Below are 6,764 nucleotides of genomic sequence, written 5' to 3' on the forward strand. Positions count from 1 at the left end.
ATTTATGTGGAATTTGACTCTTCGCTATATGAATGCCCACAAACATGTTTTGTCTACAAGTAGTAGCAGCCAGCTGAAGCGTTAGCTTTGTCAGGAGAAGGAGCACCGTTGTCACAAGGGGTTTCACGACATATAAAATGTAGTCAACTCCTGCAGAAAATATACTGGTGTAATGACTATCTAGGTACATCAGAGATCCCTCATCAATTAAGGTTTATAAATAATGTTATCTGTTGATCTAATTTTCCCTGATACAGTGTGTTTGCATACAACATTAGATTTTATCAACCATGTTGCATTGTTACTAAACTATTGAGGAAGACAATGCTATCATCCTCTTGATGCAACTCATTTTCTTTCATTCCCTTTGTAGGTTCACATTTGCACATACCTTACTATCATGCATTGCGGAACATGTCTGATGATATTACTTTGTAAAAGTGCACATGTTTGCTTTGATGAATGATGATGTAGATGGAACAGGTTATACACACAAAGGAATTTACATTTTTTTGCAGAAAATATTTACCCATACGATGCAATATTTTAATTATTTTATCTCTTTCTCACTCTTGCTCAAGTCTCAACTATAAATTCTCCTGGCGAGGAATGGTTGGGAAGTGAACTTTACTCCGCAACTCAGTGTGGTCTGAAGCTACCTTCTGAGTTCTTTACTCCGCAACAAGGTAGATGAACACTTTGTAAGCTTGGCACCACCTCAATTATTCCATTTTTATAAAGGTAATGCAAGATGACTGGATGTTCATTTTTGTGCATAGTTCCAATCCATAGTATTATTCACAGGAGGGAGCTCTCAGTTGAAACATTTAAGATACAACTAAAGACTGTAGATATGTTTAGAAAGCGAAAACCTTACTATTCTATTTGGACTAATGACATTTGTTTACCTACTGTTGTGAGATGGATCAAAGTAAATGCATATGTGAGTTCTGATGGAGATTTTGCACAATCAAGACATGTAGCTAGGTGGTGATGTTTCAGTTGAAGCTTTGAAACTTGGTCCCCAAGTTATTATGACCATATAATCCTTAAATTTGATTATTCGCCTATTCTTCAGACTTTGAATGATACAAGTTAGGAGGATCAATATTTCCGGTCTACCACTACAGTAATATCATTCTAATGTATGGCTGTCAAAAGAGAATCATATTTTTTGCTGATCCTTTTAAGAGAGTTGGTCTGTGAAGTAAAACATATTTTTGGCAATAGTTCATTATTACTCCCGGCCATTATCACCGCAAATAGTACCACACTGCTCGCTGAAAGTAGTTGGGGGTGCGATCGGTTGGGGAGGGGGGGGGGGGTCTAGCCCCTGCTCGCCCCCCTGTCTCCGCCCTTGCATGGGATGGCACACAAACAAGTAAGGATCGTGAGCGGTCCATGTTTTGTGTAACCTGAATAAAAAGAGGAGAAATAAATCAGAAAAGTCACAATTGCACTCGTGGCGAACAAACTCTCAGTGTCTCCATGTTCTTCGTGTCCAGAGCAAGTGTGAGCTGAGAGCATAGAGATTGCCATTTTCACACATATATACACAAAAAGTTCTACTTGACGGACGCGTCCCGATACAAATGAGTAAGGAGATTTTGATGGGCAGCGTCGCCGAGTGCTCCTATGCAATTTCACGGCATTACATCGGTTTCCACATGTGCTAGTCTACTGGCCTACTACAACTACTAGCACGCGAGAGAACTCTCTAGTTTTCTCTTAAGAGACAACCGATGCACGCAAACATGGCCATAGAATAGCAAGTCAAATAGCCAAATTTCATAGGAGCACTCGGGCGCGATGCTGCCCACCGGAATCTCCTCTACTCATTTGCATTGGGATCCCAACCACTATATTAGTCAGGATGCATTCCATGATTCAACAATCGTGTATATATCCCTCCCATATAAATATCAATAGTTGTCTTGACCTGGCCAATGGCGACAATGGCCACCTCCGAACCACCCATCAAATATTAAATGCAACACCTATCGCCTTGATCAAATTTTGGTAGTACTGGCCATCTAATATTTTAGTTGGACAAAATTTGAGGTTGGGAAGATCGATTATGTGATTAACTGTTCCCTTAAGGTTATGTTTCTGTTGCATAATTTAGTACGACGAAAGAAGTAGTGCTTAATGATGGAGATATGGTAATTTCTATTATCAACCATCCGGCCCTAATCATGTAATCAAATTATTATATGTATGCTTGCTGAGACGTTTTTTGTACTAACGCCTAGTTTGGCAACATAGTTTTCTCAAAACCGTAGTAATCTAAAACCTCTATATTCAATTGTGTAAACAATGAATACTTCAGTTTTGAAAAACCATACTTTTTTCTTCTTCAGTTTAGAAAAAAAGTGGTCAAGACATCTTTTCTTGAATACTACAAAAAATGGTATTAGAGATAATATGTTTGTAAAACTGTGATATTTGTTGAACCCAAACACCTCAAAGTTAGGAAAATTGTGGTTTATGAGAAAACCATAATATACTTCAAATACTTAAAAAAAAACTAGTCTAAGTCTTTGTAGCGGCATCTTTTATTTTACTGTTTGCCGTTTTATCTTTCCAGTATAAGTTTTTTTAGGGGTACCTTTTCACTGTAAGTTGCCTGGCAAGTTTACATTCATTTATTTCAATCAATTCTCCATTGAAAACTTGCACCATTTTGTCAGTCAATGTGTGAGTTAAATATGTTGTGTCCAGTTCACTGATAAATGAGTATGAACAGCTTTTTACTATCGACATATACACAAACGCGTGTATTATGAAGTCACTGCCAATTCAAGAAAAAGTTGCACCAATTCCAATACTAACGACGAGTGGCTTAGAGCATCTCCAGCCGTCCCTTGGAAAGCCCCCCCCCCCCCCCCCCCCCGACCTTTTTCCTCGCCGGCGACCAATTTTCTCTCCAGTCGTGCCCCCAAGTTCTCAAAAAGCGCCGGATTTAGCCAAATTTACCGCCGGCGATCCCAGCCCAAACCCAAGGAGCTGGGGGCGCCCGCGCTACTTATCCCATGCAAAAGACCTACTGTCAGCCTCTTCCTCTCTCCTCTCTCTCTCATCTCTTTTTCGACGGGAGAGAGGACGGACGACGAGCAGGTAGGCGGGAGGCTGGGCGGAGCGCGCGACCGGGGCGGAGCTCGGCGGAGGAGCTGCTGCAGATGGAGGTGGAGGGGCGGCAGGAGGACGGGCGCACGGCGGGGAGGCCGGCCGCGGGAGCACGGCGGCAGCTGGCTGGCGGGCGCGAGGAGCAGGGAGGAGATGGTCGCCGTGGACTGGGCGTGGCCTGATTTGCTGTGAACTGGGCACTCCACTGCTGTTGGGTGGGGGGCACGGCTGGGTAATTTTTGACCCCCAAGCTAAATTTATCGCCGGATCAACTCCAAACTGCTGAAAAAGTTGTTTTGGGGGGCTCAACGGTTGGAGATGCTCTTAGATTTTAGTGGGTGTGATCGTCGTGTGCGACACGACTCGTCTGCGTCCTTGTAGTAGTAGGCCAGTGGACTAGCACATGTGAAAACCGACGGAATGCCGGCACTAGTGTAGAAGCGAAACTAAAATTCAAAGCTGGGAGACATATCACATCGAGCCTGCGTGGCGCCACCTGATCCTGAAGCTGTCCGGGCGGGGAGGTGCCACTAGAACCGAATGAAGCTAGTTATAGCTGTCTCACCCCGTCTCTCGATCCCGAGCCAAATATCAACCATAATGAGGCCGCATCGCCTCCTACCCGTCCCCGTGTACATTTGTCTCAGCTACTCATCGTCCTTGTCAATGGCTACCGTGCTCTCCTTCAGCTTCAACTTCTCCAGCTCCGGCGACCTCTGTGAAACGGAGCTCAGGTGCGAACGCGACGCGCGCATGGGCTCCGACGCTATTGAGCTAACAAAGAACGAGCTCAAAGCCAACTTCTTCAGCGTCGGCCGAGCGTCATATGCTCGGCTGGTGCCGCTCTGCAACAACGCCACCGGCAAGGTGGCCAGCTTTTCCTCCAACTTCACGTTCCGGATCAGGCCCAAGGACGAGACGGACGAAAATCTTCATCTATGCAGCTTGAGCCACGTCACTCGTGACAGTGCTGGTGACGGCATGGCTTTCTTCCTGGGGCACTTTCCCGTCGAGGCTCCCTCCCAACAGCGTCGGGGAGAACCTCGCTCTCTTCAACGACAGCAACCGCTTCAACGCCGCCGGAGATGACCGCATCGTCACGGTGGAGTTCGACGCCTACCCCAACTCCTGGGACCACAACGACAACCACTTGAACCACATCGGCATAGACGTGAACAACATCAACTCCAGCGCCTACACAAACGTGACGAAGCGCTTGGTCTCTAACGACGCGGTCATGACTGCCGAGATCAACTACGACAACCACACAGGTGTCCTGATCGCCCGTCTTCGCATCAACGACGACGAGCCGGACATGGTGAACACGTCGGTGGACATGAAGGCGGATTTGCCTCATGGAGTTGCAATCGGCTTCGCCGCATCAACTGGCCTCTGCAGCGAGCTGCATCAGGTGATGTCTTGGTCATTTAGCTCCACTCTAGATGATGCCATGGTGGCTACTAGCAGGTAGCAGCACCAGTCTCCGGCGGCGACTAGTGCATGTGCTAGTGCCTTTCGTAGTAGTAGCTTTTCTAGTGTTGCTCTGCGTCATCGCCGTCGTCCTAGTCCGTCGGCGACGTATATGGAAGAGACTAGACGATTCCAACAACGAAGAACGCGAGCAGGCTGAGTTCGAGAGAGGGATAGGCCCTAGACGGTACCGCTACCGTGAGCTCGCGGCTGCGACCAAGGACTTCGCGGAGGAGGGGAAGCTCGGGCGAGGTGGCTTTGGCAACGTGTATCGAGGCAGCCTGAGCGACCAAGACTGCCCAGTGGCCATCAAGATGCTCTCCTCGGAATCATCTGCGTAGGGGAGGAAAGAGTTTGAATCCGAGGTGAAAATCATAAGCCGGCTGAGGCACCGGTCCGGTAGCCGCAAAGGTCTCCTGCTCGTCTACGAGCTTGTGCTGGAAGGCAGCCTTGACCGACACATATACAACACTGATCGTCTACTCACTTGGTCAGAGAGGTAATGTACGCAACAAAACCATCACGGCATGGAATGTCTTTTTTTCCATCATTCCTGTTACTAGTTTTTTTCATCATTTCCATCATTCCCATTACTAGTTAACCTAACACACCACACCACATTCAGATACAGAATTATCCTTGGCTTGGGATCTGCACTACACTATCTCCACACAGAGTGGGATCAGTGTGTGCTGCATGGCGACATCAAACCAAGCAACATACTTCTTGACTCATCACGCAGCATCAAGTTGTCATTGGCACTGCAGGGTACATAGACCCGGAGTTCGTCCGCACACGCAGGCCGACCGCCGAATCCGATGTCTACAGCTTTGGCATCGTTGTGTTGGAGGTAGTGTCCGGCCAGCGGCCGGACACGGAGATGGAGATGGAGCAACCAACAACAGCTGACAAAGTAGACAGGGCGCTACCGCTGCTCAAGTGGATCTGGAACCTGTACGAGAAGAGCGCCATTGTTGAAGCGGTGGATGAAAGGATAAAGAGAGACAAGCAGCTCGACGATTGCAAGTGGCAGCTACACCGCGCGCTGGTCGTCGGGCTCTGGTGCACACACCCGAGCCCGTGCGTGCGGCCGTCCGTTGTGCAGCTCATGAACTTCTTGCAATCCGAAGACCTCACGCTGCCGATCCTGTCAAGGCCGGGGCCCGACTTTTCTCCTGGATCACATGCCTACAACGCGTCGTCGTCGGTCAATGTCTGCAGTGATGACGTGTCTTGGGCCACCACTGGCAGATGACCAAATTTGCCTTACTGGAGCCTTTTTTTTTGCAGGCAAATCAGAGAGCTTTATTCAGATAAGAGCATTCCCCGGACAGTCAGCCAGAAGGCTGGTCACAAGGAAGCTAGGGGTCTCAGCCAGCCAAGTTTTGGTCACATTCAAGGTGCATGCATGTTTTGCACAAAGATGCGCCGGCACATTAGTTGACCTACTTACATGTTGAATATCAAAAGAAGTGAAACTACTAATGAGCTCTCCTATTTCTAACAAGATTGGCGCCACAATAGAACGAGAAAAGTGGCGAGTACTCCAGAGCGACACAAGCCTAGACAATCTACCTCCATTATCACCTGAAGGAAGCCTCGAAGTGCTGCCAAACGAGCTCCTTCCCGCAGTGCCAAAGCCTCAATGATCAGGGGATCAGACACCCCAGAGAAAGGTTTACTCCAAGCTCCCAAAAACGCTGTGGACGAACGGGCGACTCCACCTGCTCCCCCATTGCCACCATTCAAATCGAGAGCTCCATCGGTGGTGATTTTAACGACACCCTCCTCGGGTGGTCGCCATCCAAAACCTGGCAGGATCATAGCTGCCTTTCTAGGTAGTTGCAGCAAAGCTATTGCTTCTTTTGTGGCTTGAATAGTAGAGGCTGGGTCTCGTCCTACCTCCCCATGTTTGATCCGATTTCTGGAATGCCATATCGACCACATAATAGTAGTGATCTTAGCCCGGTCGTCCACAGAGATGTTTGGGTCACACATGATATCACGCGCCTTACTGGAGCCTGTTACAGAATTACACAAAGAGCTCAACTTTTTATACTTTTCCGGTACAAAAAGATACAAATATACATTGTTGTTTATTACTACCATTACAATAATGGAATATAGTGGTGAATCCGGAATGAAAGTTGAAGATGGGCTCAAAAGAC

General features: G+C 47.6%; 1 pseudogene; it reads left to right on the forward strand.

Moving 5' to 3' along the window:
* The first annotated feature begins 3,768 nt into the window (after positions 1 to 3,768).
* LOC123066250 (L-type lectin-domain containing receptor kinase IX.1-like) lies at positions 3,769 to 6,507 on the forward strand (annotated as a pseudogene).
* Positions 6,508 to 6,764: the final 257 nt, after the last annotated feature.

The sequence above is a fragment of the Triticum aestivum genome, chromosome 3B (genome assembly GCF_018294505.1).
Source record: "Triticum aestivum cultivar Chinese Spring chromosome 3B, IWGSC CS RefSeq v2.1, whole genome shotgun sequence".
NCBI lineage: Eukaryota > Viridiplantae > Streptophyta > Magnoliopsida > Poales > Poaceae > Triticum > Triticum aestivum.